The sequence below is a fragment of the Pongo abelii genome, chromosome 8 (genome assembly GCF_028885655.2).
Source record: "Pongo abelii isolate AG06213 chromosome 8, NHGRI_mPonAbe1-v2.0_pri, whole genome shotgun sequence".
NCBI classification, from domain to species: Eukaryota; Metazoa; Chordata; class Mammalia; order Primates; family Hominidae; genus Pongo; species Pongo abelii.
In genome coordinates this window covers 10,792,362-10,812,248 of record NC_071993.2, presented here as the reverse complement: position 1 = coordinate 10,812,248, position 19,887 = coordinate 10,792,362, and the positions used below count along the sequence as shown (strand labels likewise).

Here is a 19,887-nt window from a genome sequence, read left to right as displayed (position 1 = left end):
GCAAAATAACATAATTCTTTGTAGCCAGATCATTGAACTTTAGCAGTCACCAGTGCTTACTATCTGACAAATCTGATTACTGCCTGAAATATAGACGCTGTAATATGGTCACAGTAAGGCAAAACAATTTTAAATGTTCATTTAACTTCTTAAAATATCAGATATAATTTCTTGACCTTAAAACAATCAAACAAACCTAAAACACAATTTGGAAACAATTTTTGCTAGATGTGTGGATCCATAAGTATCTCCTATAAAGTAATTTTACAGGCAATAAAGAGAAAAAGATTATAAAGATGGCTAGACAGCTAACTGAGTAGAATAGTCAGAATATGCCAAAGCAGCAGAGAGTTTTGTCACAGGCTTGCACCAGTAGTCTGCTCAGGCAGAGTAATACATACACACTAAAGATGGTAACTTACTAGGTCATGTTATAAAGTGACTGTCTTTCAAAAGTCACCCAGATTGACTGTCACAAGTCAATTCCTGGCAATTGCATTACTTGCCTTCGTCTGATTCCATTGTTCATATAGTCCTAAATAATCAGGCTAGTCTCATTGATTAGTGGCTTGTTCTGGCCAACTGAGCAACTCAATCAAATTGACCCTGTGGCAACTTGTTTCATTGCTTAGCAGATAACAGCTAGGATTCCCCCAAAGCCTGAGTCTACCATCTTTGAGCATGTAAAGCAATAAACATGAGGCTACTTCCAAGCAAAGAGCACAGTTGTAGAGAACAAACCACCGGGTGGCACTACCGCACGTGGTTTCAAGGAGAGCTTGGCTACACTAATGGAGGATCTCAAATCTTAACATGTGTTGACAATCATTCAGTGGAATTTGCAGGTACTCTGATTTCTGGGTCCCACTCCAGAGACACTGATTCAATATTCTGTATTGGGGCCCCAGGGATATGCATTTTTCAATAAGTACCTAAATAATTCTGATTGTGATCATCTCAGAGAATCTTAGAGAAATACAAAGCTTTATTTGCCTTGTGGTCCAAACCTCAACAGTCAGAACTGCTTCTACCTTTCCAAAAAGGGCAGTTGGTTTCTGCTATCACCATTCAATTCATGGGCTTATGCCAGGACCTTTTAGCAGCCATAAATTCTATGACCCAGTAGAAAAGGTTGTAGCCAAAGGCTCTGTCCACAAGCCGTAAGACCCACTCAGTCAGTGTATAAATGGTACTTACTTGGTTTCTATGTAAATGATGTGAACCTCCAAAGTATTTTATTAACATCCTGTAACTGTATATTCTAATGTCCCCAGAGAATAATCTTGGCTGATTTCTCTCTGCAGACTATACATTGCTATAGCCCTCATTATTTTACAGCTGTCAAGTAAAACCACGAGCAGCTGGGCTGAACTGGTCTGCTTTTTTGGACCATATTAAAAGGCTTTATATTGTTAATAAATGGAGGCAATTAAAGGTTAAGTATTTAGTTCATCTAGCCCTTAGAATGATTGTAAAGACAGCTTTAATTCCCCAAATAATTTGGCATTCCTGGTTATTAAGAGTCTAAAAGTACTGTCTGTTTCTGGTTCCATACTTAGCCAGCCTGGAAGCTGTCACTCCACCCTAATAACAAGTAAAACAATGCAGGACAACAGCTCTTCTTAGATCTGTAAAAGAAGTAAGTTCATAGGACAAACCTCTGCCCTCCAAATTGGAAACACATCATAGGCAGACCCAAAAAAAATCAGAACCTACAGGAGCAGAAACCTCCATGGAACCAGTGCTGGGGTAGGAAAACTGGAACAGTAACTGGCGACTCACTGGAGGCTTGGTGTGAACAAGCCTGAGAACCAAAAGCTCTAGGGGAACCCCATCATACTTCTGTGAATTGTACCTGCAGGAGCTTGACCAGGTCCTCACAGTGAATGTAAGAGAAAAATCTCTTGGTGCTTCTGGCATGGGGAGAGGCCAAGGAACCATTTTCGAAACACACCAGATCACTCTGTTCTTTTAAACAAAGTCTACCCTTAGGAAAAGCTAGTTAACCACGGTCTAATGTGCTAGAGTTTTATCAGAGCGTCACTGACGCAGGGAAAGGGAAAAAGTTCAACTCTACCCAGCTGTGTGGCCTTCCCCATGGGGGAGGGAAATACCGAGTTCCAGCTCACTCTGGCATTCTGGTGGGAGAAGGAGAAAACTCAACTCTAGCCCACTCCAGCCATCCTGTCTCACCTAAGGAAGGAGAAATAAAATGAGAAACACTTGGAAAGTTCACAGTTCAGAGGCACAAACTCACTGAAAGACTGAGACCTAATTATAAGGACACAGAATGCTTCCCCTTCCCCCACACCTTACCATTACGTTACTAAAGGCCTACCAACAGCAGTTCCTCTTCCCAGTACATCATCTCCAGCTACCAAGAAGAGATTACAAGCCATACTAAAAGGCAAATCACAGTTTGAAGAGATACAGCAAGCATTAGAACCAAACACACTGGGAAGGTGGAATTATCAGAGAGAGAATTTAAAACAACTGTGATTAATATGCTAAGCAATCTATGTAAGAAAGTAGATAGCATATCAAAACAGATGGAAAGTGTAAGAAAAGAGATGGAAATCCTAAGAAGGAAGCTGAAAGACATGCCACATATCAAAAACACAGTAACAGAAATGGAAGAATGCCTTTAATGGGCTTGTTGGAGGACCTGACGTGGCTGAGGAAACAATCTCTGAGTTTGAGAATATCTTAATAAAAACCTCCAAAAATGAAAAGCAAAGAGAACAAAGACTGATAAAAACAGAATATTCAAGAACTATAGGAAAACCTAAAAAAGACATAAAATGTGTAACGAGAATATAAGAAGGGAAAGAAAGAGAAAAAGAAATACTTGAAACATAGCTGAAAAATTCCCTAATGTCAGACACCAAACCACAGATCCAGGAAGCTCAGAGAACACTAAACAACAAAAATGCCAGAACTACACCTAGGCCTTTCATTTTCAAACAAAAGAAAATCAAAGATAAGGAAGAAAATTCTGAAAGTCAAAGGGAAAAAAACCCTGCTTATCTATGGAAGGAAAAAGATTCACCTCTGACTTCTCAGAAACCACACAAGCAAAAAAAGAGTGGAGTGAAACAGTTAAGGTGTTGAGAGAAAGAAACCAGCAGCCTAGACTCCTATACCCTATGAAGTTATTTTTCAGTAGTGAGGGAGAAATGACTTTCTTAGGAAAATAAAGGTTGAGGGAATTTGTTGCTAGTAGCTCTCTCTTGCAAGGGATATTAGAGGAACTACGTTAGAGAGAAATAAAATAACGTTGAGTCAGAACTCAGATCTACATAAATAAAGGGAGCATATCAAAAAAAAAGCTAAATAAAAACATTTATTCTTTTTTTTTATCTAACAGGTAAAAGTATGTTCAAAATCACAGCAACAATGATTTCAGCTATGTGTGCTTGTGTGTGTGTTTGTGTGTATGTACCTCTGTGTGTGTATGCTTCTACATACGCATAAGTGAAATAAATGACAGCAATGGTACAAGGGATGGTAGAAAGGAATTAGAATTATTTTGTTTGTTTTTATTTCTTTTTTTATTATTATTATACTTTAAGTTTTAGGGTACATGTGCACAATGTGCAGGTTAGTTACATATGTATACATGTGCCATGCTGGTGTGCTGCACCCATTAACTCGTCATTTAGCATTAGGTATATCTCCTAATGCTATCCCTCCCCTCTCCCCACAACAGTCCCCAGAGTGTGATGTTCCCCTTCCTGTGTCCATGTGTTCTCATTGTTCAATTTCCATCTATGAGTGAGAACATGCAGTGTTTGGTTTTTTGTCCTTGCGATAGTTTACTGAGAATGATGATTTCCAATTTCATCCATGTCCCTACAAAGGACATGAACTCATCATTTTTTATGGCTGCATAGTATTCCATGGTGTGTATGTGCCACATTTTCTTAATCCAGTCTATCATTGTTGGACATTTGGGTTGGTTCCAAGTCTTTGCTATTGTGAATAGTGCCGCAATAAACATATGTGTGCATGTGTCTTTATAGCAGCATGATTTATAGTCCTTTGGGTATATACCCAGTAATGGGATGGCTGGGTCAAATGGTATTTCTTAGTTCTAGATCCCTGAGGAATCGCCACACTGACTTCCACAATGGTTGAACTAGTTTACAGTCCCACCAACAGTGTAACAGTGTTCCTATTTCTCCACATCCTCTCCAGCACCTGTTGTTTCCTGACTTTTTAATGATTGCCATTCTAACTGGTGTGAGATGGTATCTCATTGTGGTTTTGATTTGCATTTCTCTGATGGCCAGTGATGATATTTTTTCATGTGTCTTTTGGCAGCATAAATGTCTTCTTTTGAGAAGTGTCTGTTCATATCCTTCGCCCACTTTTTGATGGGGTTGTTTGTTTTTTTCTTGTAAATTTGAGTTCATTGTAGATTCTGGATATTAGCCCTTTGTCAGATGAGTAGGTTGTGAAAATTTTCTCCCATTCTGTAGGTTGCCTGTTCACTCTGATGGTAGTTTCTTTTGCTGTGCAGAAGCTTTTTAGTTTAATTAGATCCCATTTGTCAATTTTGGCTTTTGTTGCCATTGCTTTTGGTGTTTTAGACATGAAGTCCTTGCCCATGCCTACGTTCTGAATGGTAATGCCTAGGTTTTCTTCTAGGGTTTTTATGTTTGTTATTATAAGGTACTCGCACTGACTTTGAAGTGGCACAGTGTTATTTGAAAGTGGGCTTGAATTTGCTGTTCTTTTTGAAATTAATGACTCTAAGGCAACCACTAAGAAGGTAAGAAAAAAAGTATAACTAATCTTCTAAGAAAGGAGAGAAAATAGAGTCATATCAAATCCTCAATTAAACCCACAAAACGCAGAAAAGAAGTGGAAGAAAAAGTAGGAACAAAGAACAATAGCAACAAAAAGGAAATAGCAACAAATATGGTAGACAGCAATCCAATTATATTGATAATGATTTTGAATGCCAGTGATCTAAATGCAGCAATGAAAACACAGACTGTTATAGTGGATCAAACAACAAGACTCAATTGCATGTTTTCTACAAGAATCTCATTTTAAACATGAAGATATATACAGATTAAAAGTAAGCGGATAAAGAACAATATACCATGCTAACACTTATCAAAAGAAAGCAGGAATTGCTGTATTAATTTCAAAAAGAACAGACTTCAAAGGAAAATTATCAAGGATAATGAAGGACATTAACTAATAAAAATGGGATCAATTCTCCAAGAAGACAATGGTTCTTAATATGTAGGTGCCTAAAATCAGGGCATGAAAATACACCAGGCAAAACCAATAGCACTGCAAGGAGAAATAAATTAATCCATGATTATAGTTAAAGACTTTAATACCCCTCTATCAGCAATTCACAGATCCAGTAGGCATACAATCAGTAAGGACAAGCTGAATTCAACAATACTGTCAATCAACTGGATATAATGGACATCTATAAATTACTTGATCCAAGAGCAGCAGAATACACATTCTCCTCAAGCTGACATGGAAGATTCATGAAGACAGACAATATTCTGAGTTATAAAACACTGCTTAGCAATTTTCCAAAGACAGAAATCATATAATGTCTGCTGTCAGGCCACAATGGAGTTAAATTAGAAAACAATGATAAAAGAGAGCTGGAAAATCAGAAGCTATGTGGAGATTAAAAAATAGACTTCTATAAAACATATAGGTCCAAGAGAAATTTTAAAAATATTTTGAGCCAAATGAAAATGAAAACACAGCTTATCAAAATGTGTGGGATGCAGTGAAATCAGTGCTTTGAGGGGAATTTATAGCATTGAATGCATATGTTAGAGAAGAAGAAAGATCTAAAATCAATTATCTCAGCTTCTACTGTAGGAAACTAAGAAAAGAAGAGGAAATTAAATCCAAAGTAAGTAGAATAAAAGAAATAATGAAAATAAGAACAGAAATCAATGAAATTGAAAACAGAAACTCAATAAAGAGAATCAACAAAACCAAAAGCTGGTTCTCTGAAGAGATAATAAAATTGGTAAGGCCCTAGTGAGTCCAACCAACGAAAAAAGAGAGAAAACACAAATTACTGTATCAGAAATGAAAAAAGGTTGATTACTTCAGATCTCACTAAGATCATGAACAAGGCAAGGATGTTCGCTGTCACCACTGCTTTTCAACATTGTACTGGAAATACAAGCCAGTGCAATAAGAAAAGAAAAGAAAGGAGAAACAAAGACAGCTTTGTTTGGACATTACATGGTAGTCTACATAGAAGATCTGAAAAATTAACAAAAACAGAACCCCAAACTCCTGAAACTAGTAAGTGATTATTATGGTAAAGTTATATAAAGTGAATATAGAGGAGTCATTTTTCTATATACCAGCAATGAATATGTGAAATTTTAAATTAGAAACACAATACCATTTACATTAGTGCCCTCAAAAAAAAACATGCTTAGGAATAAATAACAAAATACATACAAGATCTATATGAGGAAAACTACAAAACTCTGTTGAAAGAAATCAAATAATAATTAAGTACATGAAGAGATATTCCATATTCATAGATAGGAAGACTAAATATTGGCAAGTCAGTTTTTCCCAACTTGATCTACAGATTCAATGCAAACACAATGAAAATCTCAGCAAGTTGTTTTGTAGATATTGACAAATTGATTCTAAAGTTTATATAAATAGGAAAAAGGCCCAGAATTGCCAACACATTATTGAAGAACAAGAACGAAGTTTGTAGACTGACACTACAAACTTCAAGACTTACTATAAAGCTACAATAAAGAAGACTCTATAGTATTGGTAAAATAATAAAAAAACAGATCAATAGACCAGAAGACAGATTCCAGAAATAGGCCTATATAAACATAGCCAACTGATTTTTGACAATGGAGCAAAGGCAATGCAATGGAGAAGACATAATCTTTTTAACAAATTGTGCCAGACCAACTAGACATCCACATACAATTAAAAAAAAAAAAAAAAGGAATACAGACACAGACCTTCTACCCTTCACAGAAAAAACTCAAAATGGATCACAGACCTAAATGCAAAATGCAAAATTATAAAACTCCTAGAAAGGTAACATAGAAGAAAATCTAGATGACTATAAAACTCCTAAAAGATAACATAGGAGAAAATCTAGATAACCTTGGATTTGGCAATGACTTTTTGAGTATGACACAAATGGCAGGAACCTTGAAAGGAATACTAGATGAACTGGATTTCACTGGAATTAAATATTTCTGCTCTGTGAATGACACTGTCAAGAGAATAAAAAGGCAAGTCACAAACCGGCAATAAATATTTGTGAAAGACACATCTGATAAAGGATTACTATATAAAATATATAAATAACTCTTAAAACTAAACAGTAAGGAAAAAAACAATCCAATTAAAAAATGGGCCAAATGCCTGAACAGACACCTCACTTAAGAAGACATACAGGCCGGGTGTGGTGGCTCACGCCTGTAATCCCAGTACTGTGGGAAGCTGAGGCGGGTGGATTACCTGAGGTCAGGAGTTCAAGACCAGCCTGGCCAACATGGGGAAAGCCTATCTCTACTAAAAATATAAGAATTAGCCAAGAGTGGCAGCGTATGCTTGTAATCCCAGCTACTCGGGAGGCTGAGGCAGGAGAATCACTTGAACTCGGGAGGCGGAGGTTGCAGTGAGCTGAGATTGCACCACTGCACTCCAGCCTGGGCAATAGAGCAAGACTCTTTGTCAATTAAAAAAAAAAGACATACAGATGGCAAATAAGCATTTGAAAAGATTCACCACATTATAAGTCATCAGAAAAACGTAAATTAAACCAACAAGGAGATACAACTGTACACCTATTAGAATGGCCAAAATCCAGAATATTGACCACACCAAATGCTGGTGAGGAGGTGAATAACAGGAACTCTCATTCACTGCCGGTGGGAATGTGGCATAATACAACTATTTTGGGAAGACATTTTGGCAGTTTCCTGCAAAACTATACACATTCTTTCTATGTGATCCAGCTATCACAGTCATTGGAATTTACTCAAAGGAGCTGAAAACTTATGTCTACACAGAAACTTGCACACAAATGTTTATAGTAGCTTCATTCACAATTGTTAAAAGCAACAAGGTGTCCTTCAGTAGGTGAATGGATAAATAAACTGTGAGATCCAGACAATTAGTTAGAAGGATTTAGTACTAAAATGAGCAAATGAGCTATCAAGTCATGGAAGGAGATCGAGAAAATTTAAGTGCATAATTCTTTTTTTTTTTTTTTGAGACAGGTAATTCTTTTCTTTTCTTTTTTTTTTTTTTTTTGAGACAGGATCTCACCGTATCACCCAGGCTGGAGTGCAGTGGTGCAATCACAGCTCACTGTAGCCTCAATCTCCCAGGCTCAGGTAATCCTCCCACCTCAGCCCCCCAAGTGGCTGGGCCTGCAGGTACATGCCACCGTGCCTGGCTAATGTTTTTATTTTTTGTAAAGATGGGGTTTCGCCATGTTGCCTAGGCTGGTCTCAAACTCTGGGCTCAAGTGATCCACCTGCCTCAGCCTCTGAAAGTGTTGGGGTTACAGGCATGAGCCATTGCACTTGGTGTTAAGTATATAATTCTAAGTGAAAGGAGCCAATTTGAAAAGGCTACAGACTATGTGATTTCAACTATGACATTCTGCAAAAGGCAAAACTATGGAGACAGTAAAAAGATTAGTGTGGTTGTCAAGGGTTAGAGGGGAGGGACAGATGAATAGGCAGATCACAGATTTTTAGGGCAGTGAAACCACTCATATTATAATGATGAATACATGTCATTATACATGTGTCCAAATCCATAGAATGTACAATACCAAGAGTGAGCCCTTATGTAAACTACAAACTCTGGGTGATAATGATGTGTCAATCTAGGTTCACTGAATGTAATAAATGCCCCACTCTGGTTGGGGATGCTGATAATGTGGGAGGCTATGCAAATGTTGGGGGAGGGGGCAGGGATATATGAGAAGTCTTTGTACATTTCTGTCATTTTGTTGTGAATCTAAAACTGGTCTAAAAATAAAATCTCAAAAAAGTCTAAGTACGAATAAACTTATTTCCATTTTGTCCATTTTTTTTAACAGAACTTGGTCAACTGGTAAGTGTTATGTTTTGTTTGATGTTCACAGCTGGGATGGACAATCAATAAGGGTGTTATGACTCTTGTTGGAAACTCAGATTGGGGCTGAAAGTCAGTTGAATTTAATTCAACAAATATATGTTGAGCATATGCTATGTTTAAAGCATGTAAGAGGCCAGGAGCGATGGCTCACGCCTGTAATCTCAGCACTTTGGGAGGCCAAGGCAGCCTGATCACCTGAGGTCAGGAGTTTGAGACCAGCCAGACCAACATGGCAAAACCCTGTCTCTACTAAAAATACAAAAATTAGCCAGGCATGGTGGCGCTTGCCTGTAATCCCAGCAACTTGGGAGGCTGAGGCAGGAGAATCGCTTGAACCTGGGAAGCAGACATTGCAGTGAGCCAAGATTGCACCATTGCACTCCAGCCTGAGTGACAAGAGCAAAACTCCGTCTCAAAAAAAAAAAAAAAAAAAAAAAAAAAAGAAAAGGCATATAAGAGACTCAGTCCCTTCGTACAAGAAGCATGCAATCAAACACAAGAAGCAATAATACTATGAAAAGTGTGTAAGCTCTTTAAGAAATTAAAATTCTCCAGGATTCAGAGGGATAGGGAATAATATCTTGTGAATATAAACGAAGATGTCATGAAGAGGGAGCGTTAGCAGTGTCAGTAAAGCATAGGATGTATTGTGAAAATGACTAATCCAGCTGGGGTGGTCTGCAGATTGCATTTAAGGAGTGATAGCAGATGATAGACCTGTAGGCTTTTATCCCCTTATGCATTTGGGTCCTGGCTCGCAGGGAGTCATGGCAAATTACATATTAGAATCCGAATCTGCACATCTTCTTTAGAAAGAATGTGCTATGAATAGTTTGGGAATAAAATGATGCCAGTTAGCTTCTAACAATGCAGTCAGGTGGGAACCAAGCAGCTGACGTTCTGCACTCCAGTTCCGTAATGTCACCTGGTCTCTCTGTCTCAATTCTTCCACCTGTGCAGTATAATTCTAAGATTCTTTCTAATCTCAGAAAACATCAGCATAATAAAACATTTTATTTGACTAGGACTTTACTCTTCATAAAATATCAACCCATATATTCTCTCTTTGATTTATACAACCAATCTTTCAGATGTTTTGGCTGACATTTTAATCTCTATTTTGTAGGCACAGAAATGGAAGTTCAGAGAAGAACAGTCAATTAGCTAGGGCCACACTGCTTTCAACCTGAGAATCTCAATTCAAATCCACTTCTGCCACCAAACCACTACTGAGTTGCCTCTCTCCACAGCAAGGTGTGAATAAGGTGGGTATAAAAATATTTTGTGATAGAGATAAAGTTAAAACCCCCTTTAGGACAAACCAACTAATATTCATAGTCATGTAACTAGATTTTTTTTTTTATGTAACCTTTTGTTTGTTTGTCTTTGTGTCAGGGTCTCACCCTGTTGCCCAGGCTGGAGTGTAGTGGCATGATCTCAGCTCATCGCAACCTCTGTCTCCTGGGTTCAAGCAATTTTCCTGCCTCAGCCTCTTGAGTAGCTGGGATTACAGGCGCACACCACCCTGCCCGGCTAATTTTTGTATTTTTGGTAGAGACAGGGTTTCACCATGTTGGCTAGGCTGGTCTCAAACTCCTTACCTCAAGTGATTCCCCCACCTCGGCCTCCCAAAGTGCTGGGATTACAGGCATGAGCCACTGTGCTTGGCCTATATGTAACCTTTAAGAACAAAATAAATCAAAAGCAAAGAATAACAAAGAATAACAAAACAACAAATAAAACCTAGCGTCAGAGAGAGTAAAAACAGAAATTGTTGGGTCAATACGATATTAAGTGTCTTTGACATGATACAATATGAAACATATATGTTGTATTTAGCCCAAAGTGCGTACCATGAATCTGTCAGAAATTCATATCACGGAACTGTACCTTTCATGGAAACATGCAAGACAGAGGAATAAGCTAACTGGGTCCATGAAGCAGCAGCCAGTCAAATCCACAAGGTAGGGCATTCTGGCAGAACAACTTGCTCGGCCTGCTTGACAGATCAATGTCCTAAATCATAGGATGGGGTTGGGAACGCAGAGCAGTGGGAGGGAAGATTAAAAGGGGACCTGAGGAGAATTTGGGGTGATAACTTGATTATGATGATTTCATGGATGATTACGCCTGATAAAAAGTACTGCATTGTACATTTTAAATATGTACAGTTTATTGTATGTCAATTATATTGCCATAAAACTGTCAAAAATGTCAATGGTGAAAGCTATTCGTGGAACTACAGGGATGCTCATTGTAAATTTCTGGATATCCAAGTCTCTCCCTCTAGGCTGGTGTTTTGCCTGATTTATCCATTTCATACTCTTTAATGGTAGAGAAGACTACAGGGCTGGCACGGGTGCTTGTTTGAATCTGTGCCTCTTTGGGGCACGTAATTTGAGCAGTCAATTTAGTCAAAGGGATTTTGCTGGTAGTGAGGATGTGCTAAGAATCATGGGGTTTGTTTGCATGGTAAAAAGCTACAATGCACTGCCATTCTGAGAGGCTCAGGATAATCCTGGCTGGAAAATGGCATGGACTATGCCCCTGCTGAGTGGAAAGGCTCGGTTTATTTCTATCTGACTTCTTCTGATTCCAAATTGTGCTTTTATTCCCTGTGTTCCAGCGGATTGGGGACTGGTATTTGTGTGTGCAGAGAGGCACCTTTGCAAAATCTCATTTGCATAAGCCCACACACAGGAGAACGTTTCCAAGATCCAAAAGTGGGAATAATACTGCTCCTGCAGATAAAAATAAAGGAGCTCTTTGAAATTTGGGAGACCCATTCAGCAACTCCAGTTTACATACTCTTTAAGTTATAGGAAATATTTCAACACTGATTTACAGTCGTGATCAGCCTGGCAGCTATTCCTGTGGCCTTTTGTGCTTAAAAACATCTCCATTTCTATGTGTTGACACCTGAGAGCACTCTCACACAGTCACATACATGCTTTCTTTTATTTGGAAAGAGCTAAATGCAGGAATATATTTTGAATAAATTACTTTTTCCAAAACAAATGCGTGGTCAATTTTCACAGCATCGACTGACAAGGGCAGTCACTAAAATAGAAAGTTGACCCCAAACATTTTTCCAGTTTTTATTGCATAATTAAAACAAAAAGTCAGCTGTTTGAGTAGTAATAACTATAGCTTCCATAGACACAATGCCAGGAGACCAATTCATTTATTCAAAGAACATGGTGCCTTTCAGCCCTGACATCTTAAAACATTTTCAAATGAACAGGGACCTTTTGGATTGCCCGGGATGCATAATCATTTTTTCTTCTATTATTCACACCTCCATCACGATTCCCAACTGACTTATTTTAGAAGGCCTTTGGCTTATAAATGTATGCTGTGGTGTGTGCATGAACGTACGTGTATGTGTGTGTGAATGTGTGTGCAAAACCAAGCCAACCACTGAAAATAGTCTAAATGTTAAACCAGCTTCTTTCTTACATGCACACAACCATCCTCCTTAGGTGAGAATCTTGGCAGTTTCTGAGATAGGTGATTTCAGGGCCTTCTCTCCTTCCTTGTTTGCTACTTCCACTACCAACTTCAGACTCATCTTTGATTCTTCAACTAAGCTTAAGGGCAGAAATGGTGTGAAGTGCTTGAGATCATTAATAAGTTGGAGGTAGAGGAGCATGTGTGGTCACCTGGTGCTATGCTGGGCACCGACCCACAACCTGCCCCCACTGACTTATTTCCTTTTGAGAGACACAGAGCCAACACAGCCCCCCGACCTGAAGTGAGTAGACTAGTGGCATCTGACAAATGCTGCACATTCAGTAGCTGTTTTTTTTTACTGAGACTTTTCGTCTGGAAAAGGGAGAGGTTAAAATTGTGGGGAGCAATGAATGGAAAGAATGAAATTTGCACTCTCAGGCTGAGTAGATTTGGAAACCCAGTAAATGAGTATGAAATAAAGAAAAGCTAAGATACCTGGAAACCCAGCCAGGGCCGCAACAGAGCCAATCGAAGGATTTTCTCTGCTTTGCAAGCAGTGAGAATGATAAAGCCTGCTGAGAAAGTCCCTGACTCTTCGTATCACCGGGTCTTGGCACGGTGGGTGAAACCCTATATAAGCTTCATGGACCTTGGCTTCGTTCCTGGACCTTCCACTTCTGATGATTGTATGGGATAGGCTTGCAGAGTAGTTCTTGTAGAATATTTCCTTAGAACATTATGCCCTTCTTCTACCAAATGAGTTCTTTGTGGACCTTAACATTTAAGAATACCCAGAATTTGGTGTTTCTAACTCCATTTCCTGGAGCATTCCTATATCCTAGTGTTTATTAATAAGTGACTTGTAAAATTATAGCATCAACCTTCTTTTAAAACTAATTTGTGATGCACTGAAATCAGGATTAAATAAACAGAATATTTTCTTTATTATGACTCTGTTAACTTTCTTTTCAACTACAAAATGGGTGCTTACGAAATAGCAACATTTTAATACCTGCTGGTAGGTTTCTATGTCCAGGGTGGACAACGAGTCTCTGAGGCAGCCTACCCTGCACGGTCGTGAGAAGAGATAATTGAATAGGTAATTCAAGATGTTTAGATTACAAGAAAAAAATAAAATTCTGGCTTATACATACATTTATGTATATATTTATGGATACATTACTTATGGATACATTGACATGTATTCATAATATACTTATGCATATTATGGATTTGTAATGCAGAACCATTGGAAACTCAATTTGCAGACAATTTCACTACTTCCACAAATTTGTGGGCATAGCTCTGTATTTAATTTTGATTTCCATGTTTTTTTCCACCTGTGGGCATATTCTTTGACCCTAGGAACACAATTTGACCTTTTCAGCTCCTTTATTCAGTTTAACATTAATTTTTCTTCTTTTTTCTGAACTGGTTTTCATTGTACTTAGTGAGCAATGAAGGGGCTCTGGGGCCCAAATAAACATGTAAAGTGCCCACGAATTTTAACCAAAGAAGGCAACACTACATGATTAAAAGCTTTAAATTCTCAAAGAGCAACATGATTAATCCAGTACCACAGTGTTGAGTGGCTTCACACTGCCTTCATTTGTTGGTATTGTTATTTTTCTTGGTTATATTTGATTCATTGCAATGATAATTTTAGTTCGAACAGTAAATGTGAATACCTCTTTGCGATTGCAAAAATGTCTTAACTATTTCAGTAATCTTTTAAACTTCCCATTTCTGTCTTTGTGATGAAAAGGAATGGAAGAGGGAGATCTGCTCACGAAGTTAGGTTCCCCTAAACCACACACTGGGGCTACTAACGTAAAGGCAAACACAAAAATTCTCTTATGTTTTTTGTATTTAGCAGAACTCAAGGAAGATGGTTCAAATGGTTTTCTATCCAGCTTGATTTCTATCTAGCCATCTTCGAAGATCTCTAGAATCCCACAGTCTTCCTTGATAGCCCACCTTAGTTGTTGAAATTGAAAAGTATATGCATAATTTCTACCCAAACTCTACTTTCACATTTTCTCTTTGTTTGTTCCTTTGCAAATATAGAGGAAATTCACGCGGTGTCTTCTTTGTAATATTGCTTCAAATATCCAAGTGTGGCTAGGAGGGCATTTTTCTAGCTTCACTTTTCCAGGTGAAAACACCTCTATCATCATTAATCTTTCAGCACAGAGCTTTTTAAAAATATCACTTTGTGTTTATATTTCTATATTCATTTTTAAAAACTTGAGCCCTGAACTGTAAACAGTAAAGGCACAATACAATGAATATTTGAACTGAGTAGTGGTTTTGCTTCTTGCATCATCTCACATTATTCTGAAGAGACAAATATTGTTGTAACCATTATTATATTGATATGCCTATTATTTTTGGTTGCTGAGAAAATCTAGCTTTAGCTTGTGATGTGCCAGGACCACCAAAACTGTGTTTTTGTGTTTTTGCCTACTTATCTTTCACTCAGGTTTTGAAGAGGCTTATAGTTTTTTGACTCTGAGGATGTTAACATGCATCTATCCTCCGTGGTTTATATTCTTAAACTAATTTGTTTTGGGAGTTCAAAGTTCTTGAAGATAAGCTCTAGCAGGCTAAATAAATCTGTTTTCAAAGTCAATTTCTCTTTCAAAATGTCACTTACAACAAAATGGATTTCTTTTGTTGCAATAGGTTAACTACCGATAGTAAACTGACAATGACACACTGAAGAATCTATTTGGGCTTTAATTACATAACATGTGGCTACTGTTGAGTTAGAAATGTAATAATATTTCTGTTGCATGCTGTGATTCATCTTGGATGGATATTCAGGGCCAGGGATATGGAAGCCTGATATCAGTGATAAATAACTATAAACAAAAAGTCAGCCTTAACAGGTTTTTCAATGGGTCAGCCAACGGAAGCATTTCTTATCATCTTACCCTGTATTTTCCAGCAGCCACAAACAGTTTTACTCTCTTTTCTGAGCATTATGTGAGAAATAGTGAACTTTCAGTATTTCTTCCTGTTTTCACCTCAGTTTAGCTACTGACATAAACATTCTTTGAACCTGTTTTCAAATGGATTGAATAGCTTTTATAGCCAAAATCAATGTCATAGTAGTTTGAGACTGGTCAAAATTTAAAGAGTTAAGAGTTCTTGAAACTCGTTCTCTATCAGTATATGAATATCCTGGATTTTTCTTGTGCTTTTATTCTTTGGGGGAAACTAGGGAGGAATTGCAACATATGAGGCAATTCCCCTTGAACGATCCTAAATATTAACTTGTAGCCACTTGCTTCTGAACAACCACGGAGAAATAACCAGAGATTAATAAATGTTGCTCAATTTCATGGTTGTTCTTGGGCAAGTTCCTCCTCACAATATTTTGAGTGTACACAGCAGCTGCTGCACGCTTAAAATGAAAGGTTTTTCACGTTCACCTCTTAGCCCCTGTAATATTTCAGCTAAGCCTGCCTGAGGACTTCCTCTCTTCCTTTGATGGAAATAATAAAGTATGATGAGTTTGCAATAACAGCTCTCCTTTCCACCACCATCTTCTTTCTTCGAAGTGGAACAATAGCTCCTTGTACTGCTGTGAATAAGACCCTTCAGAACAGTGGAGTCCAGACCACGAAGCTGGAATGGGGCTTTGTTCGTGCCAAGTGCTGCGGGGGTCATGGAAAGACATCTTGACACTGAGTTGCTATGGAAGCATTTGATGTTGTAGTGACACTTCTCTTTTTCGGCAAGTGGTTAATGTGCTCTCCAATTAACACATCAGAAAGCAAAGCTACTATGTCAAAAGATCATCTGGTAGATTCCAAGGCTCTTGCCTGTTTCTCCCTCCACCATTGCTGGTTTGTCTGCATTTTTTTTTTTTTTTTGTCAATTTAGCATTAAAATTTTCCTTAAAGAAAGACATTGCTTGCTCCAAAGACCAGGGTCACGGAGAAGGGGGTCACTTTTACTACTACAAAATGAGACTTCTTAGGTACACAAATTTTCCTTTTGTCACGTGCTTCCTCATCTGCCTACCTTGCCTGCACATCTCTGTATTCGGTAGTGACTGACCTGCCAGGATACAGGGTAAGAAGCCGCTACAGGGAATCAGGTCAGTGCTGGAGGATCTCCGCTTGCGTTGTCTCTGCGGTGCAAAGTCACCAGGCAGACGTTCAATGGTGGCAGCTACTGCTGAGTTTTTAACTCACTGAGAAGTCATGCACGTTTTAGTCTTATCTTAAGCCTGGGCAAATATCTAACTGTCTACTGGAGTCACTGGATCTGAGCCCTGAAGGGTGAACCTTGCCACGTGAAGTCTGAGAGCATTTCTTTGCATGGATTGTTCTACCTTGGACATATGCAGGTAAACTGTGATATGAAGAGAATTTATGTCTCCTAGTGGCTGAGCTGGTACAGTCGACGTGGTTGGAGGCCACTCAGACCCTTTCACCAGGCGGGTGCTTCCCATGCACCCACTGCTGTGTGCTGGCTGTTAATGGCTGACAGCTGTTCTCCTCTCCAGGGACTTTCTCTTGACCTCCGCCCACCCCCAACTCTCCAGGAGCCTCTTCATCCCAGAGGTACCTGGGAGGCTACTTCCTACTTGCAAACCACACAGCCCTGGAGCAGGGCTGTCCTCAACAAATGATTGACTGATGTTTAGATACAAAGGCCTGGATCTCTTACCTGAGATGAGATGCTCTAGAACTTTCTGTGGGATGAGAATAAGGCTGAAATTCACCTGAAACCACCTCTTTACTTAACTATTCCCTGCCTCACTTGCTTCCCTTCCTGCCTAATATGTTCCTGCTGGGGCACTCCCTCAATTCACCCCTTGCATAAGAATTCCTGTCTCAGCCTCTGCTTCAAGGGAAAGTGACCCTAGAAACGTGGTAAGTAAATCTACTATGATGATGTTCTAACATTCACAGTACAGTTTTCATCACTTATATATCTATTTAACATTTGAAAATTTAAAAGTATATACCTCATCTGTTAAAAATGCAGACAGGTGTTTACAACATTTGCCAGCAATTCCACTCCTAGGTATATATCCAAGATAAATGAACTCAAAAGGCCTTGGACATATATCTTCAAAAGGCCTTGGACAAGAGTGTTCATTAGCACGTTTATTCATACAAGCCAGAACCTGGAAACCACGCAGATGTGTCTATCAGCAGAAGAATGTAAACATAAACTGTGGTGTGTTTATAAAACCAAATCCAACTCAGCAATAAAGAGCATGAGCTATGAATACACGCAACCATAGTTGAATCTCAATGATATCTCGCAGAGAGAGACCAGATGCAAAAAGGAGACACTATATGATTCAATTTAAATGAAAGTCTGCCATAGACGAGTAATCCATGGTGATAAAAATCAAATCAGTGATTATTTTGCAAGAGGATGTGGAAATGGCTGGAAAGGGGCAGGAAGGAGTTTCTGGGACTGGAGAAGTATTCTGTCTTGATTTGCATTCATCAAAACTTATTGAAGAACACATTTAAGATCTGAGCATCTCACTGTATGTAAATTATACCTCAATTTTAAAAAGGCCGATGTAAAAAAAATCTTTTTCTGAGTTTTGTTTATTTTGATCACATGCTTGTGATCTCAGAGTCCCAGACACAGATGACAGAGATTGGTGGCAATACGTTAGCATCTCTGTGTGCTCGTTCTGTAGAATTTTCCATTTGTGTTCAATTTACTTTAAGTTTACTTTGGATTACAGAAAGGGATAGAGAAAGATTGTTGATTCTCCAGGTTCCCTTAAAAAATGAATGTCATATAGGTCATGCTTTTGGATGACACTTTGCAAAAATGTAAAATGTTCTATCGTTCATTCATTTTTCTTCTATTACACATTTTAGTCTGCTTATGGCATTGCAGGTACTGAATTAGAGGCTAGGGAATATAAAGAAAAAAATAAATGCTGTCTCAGCCTTGAAGAATGAGGTGAAGGAATTGATTGTAGCTATTACAGCAATAAAATACTGGGAGTGCCTAACAGAAGTACTGTACTAGGCATAGCAGCTGCTGAACGGAGCGGGTGGAGAAATCCATCTGGGGGTGCTAGGAAAAGCTTGCTAAAGTAAGTGGTGGCTGGAATAAACACCCACAGCATCAGTAAGCCACAGAGGCAGCGTGGTCTTTCTGAAAGGTGAACACCCTAGACTCAAGTAAACCAAAATTAAGACCTTTGCTCCAACACACACTATCACTTGGGCAATTTTCTTATCCTTTTTGAGCCTCCACTTTACTATTTCTAATCTGGGATAAAACTTACCTTGCAATGTTGCTATGACATCATACATAGCTATTGTTGTTATTATTATATCTGTGAAAGGTGACATATTTAAGTCATGATCATCCATGAACAGTTTATCAATTAGCAACCCAATTTAACAGCAAGAAAATGTTCCTGATGAAATTCTTTTGGGGGAATCAAAGGTAAATTCCATTTTATTGCCATTTCCTGCTTCCAGAGGAGGCCTGGTTTCCTTGGCTCATGGCCCCTTTCTCTGTCTTCAAAGCCAGCAGCATATTCAGCTCTCTCTGAACTTCTATTGTCACATCTCCTACTTACTCTCTGCTTTTGTCATCACACCACCTCTCTCTCTCTGACCCTTGTGCCTCTCTCAACAACCCTGTGATCACCTTGAGGGCATCTGGATAATCCCAGAAAATCTCCCCATCTCCAGATTCTTAATCAACCCTGCTAAGTCTCTTTTAACATGGAGAGCAATGCATTCCAACTTCTGGGGATTAGATATGAACATTTTTGGGGGAGGGAGCAGAATTCAGCATACAACAGAATGTAAGCCAGGTGTGATGGCATGCCTGGAATCTCAGCAGCTGGGGAGGCTCAGGAGAGGGATCACTTGAGGCCAGGAGTTCAAGACCAGACTCAGCAAAACTGTGAGATCCCATTTCTAAAAAAAAAAAAAAAAAAAGGTATCCCCTCAACAAAGAAAAAAAAAAAACCAACAAAAAACAAAAAACAAACAAAAACAAAACCCAGAATACATACATGAATTATCTTGAAGCCACTCTGGTGGATCTGAGTAGCTGAAGGGTACAGTTATTAAATGAAGGAGAGGCCGGGTAAGGCTGGGGAAATGCCTTGCCTGTCACTGAGGGAGCTGGAACCAAAGGTACTAAAGGGTCCTCATGCTGACAACGTGAGATCTGTGCGTCTGGAAGTCAATTCTGCTTAGAGTAGGCAGGGTGGTTTGAGGGTCTGGGAACTGGAGGTGAGGCCAGAACCTTGGATGCCATTGCAGTAAGACAGGTAAG

At 38.8% G+C, this 19,887-nt stretch overlaps 1 long non-coding RNA gene across 3 annotated transcripts in view; it reads left to right on the top strand.

Moving 5' to 3' along the window:
* LOC103891586 (uncharacterized) overlaps positions 1-19,887 on the top strand; it is a 134,878-nt gene that overhangs the window by 110,745 nt on the left and 4,246 nt on the right. The window contains exons 7-8 of one of the 3 annotated variants that reach the window (XR_010141479.1): positions 10,268-10,406; positions 16,161-17,483. This is a non-coding gene — a long non-coding RNA (uncharacterized LOC103891586). Of the gene's footprint in view, positions 1-10,267; positions 10,407-10,980; positions 11,693-16,160; positions 17,484-19,887 lie in introns of those variants that run through there. The other 2 variants (XR_008510273.2, XR_010141478.1) reach the window with 2 other exon arrangements.